Here is a 1,301-nt window from a genome sequence, read left to right as displayed (position 1 = left end):
TGTATCTCAGCATCGTGCTCCACTTCCAGAGCACAGAGCCAGCCCGAGCCCAGCGTGGCCAGCACGAGCCCAGGGCTATGGATCCCTCTCAAACCGCACAGGGCCACTCCAGTCTTCCTCCCTGCCTGGTGCTTTAACGTGCCTGTGGAGGAAGTATGATGGGTTTTGGTGCGTAGCTCCTAGGACTGGGGCTGTTGGTCACTGTGAATTGCATTATCAGGGAGATAGGGACCGTTCTCAGCCACGCAGGGGTGTCTACAGGCACATAGGCCCCTCTATACAAAACCAGAGGCTGCTTCTCAGCTATGCAAAGAAACCCCAAATCCTGTCGGCTGAAGAAACATATAGACGTGAATGATATGTACGAAGGCAGCAAACACAATGTAAACGACTCTGCAGTGACATAAGCCCTGGCGCAAGGAACTGTTCTGAAAACAAGCAGCAGCCGCAAGCCGCAAAAGCAACGTGAAAAGGATCATTGCCAAGCGGCATCTAAGGAGACTTCGTACAGTGATGTTGCCTGCTGGGGAGTCGGGGTCTCCTCTCCCCACACCTCACTTCCAGGAAGAGCACTTTAACATCACATTGGGGCAGCTTTGGCGTTTTCACATCCCGCCGGGGTGCCTTTAGCACGTGCTATCTGCTGTCACTGTTCAAAGAGGTCATTGCCGCTGTTGCAGGGCAGTTGTGGCCGCGTTAGCCTCCGCGCCGGGTGTCATCAGAGCAGAGCCGCGCAGGGACAGGGGAGCGGGGGCGCCCGGCCGCGCGGGGCCCACGGGGAGCTCGAGCGGCACCAGCCGCGGGCAGCGACGGGTCATGGCTGGCGCCTCCTGCCCGGGGGTATCATTGGGATACGACCCTCCATCAGTTCTAGGGTGCCCTACGGGGCGGGCCCTCTGTCAACGGCTACACAAAGTCACCGCGATGACGTCAACGCGACGTCACGCCTTAAACGCTCCCTAACAGCAATGCAAGGAAATGACGTCACTGCTGCTTCCCCACCCGCTTCCGCTTTAAATTTTAAATTCGCAGCGACGGCCAATCGGCTCGCGCCTGTGCCAGACCCCGCCCCCTCGGGTGCGCGTCATGGCCGTTCCCCAATGAAAGCACGCGCTGCCCTCCCACCGGCGTCACGCCAATCAGCGAAGAGCTCCGCCGCTCCCCTTCGCCCGGGCGGCGCGGCGGGCCAATGGCGGAGCGGCACCGGAGGGGGCGTTCCGCGAGGCGGCAGCCAATGAGGGCGCGAGGAGGCGAGCGCGCCAGGCGCGGGAGCGGGCGGCCATGGCGGCGGCGCGCGGGCC

Source organism: Nothoprocta perdicaria, unplaced genomic scaffold, assembly GCF_003342845.1.
Source record: "Nothoprocta perdicaria isolate Ctin4 unplaced genomic scaffold, notPer1 scaffold_176, whole genome shotgun sequence".
Lineage (NCBI taxonomy): Eukaryota > Metazoa > Chordata > Aves > Tinamiformes > Tinamidae > Nothoprocta > Nothoprocta perdicaria.
The sequence above is the reverse complement of the archived record's forward strand: the minus strand, read 5'-3'. Positions refer to the sequence as shown.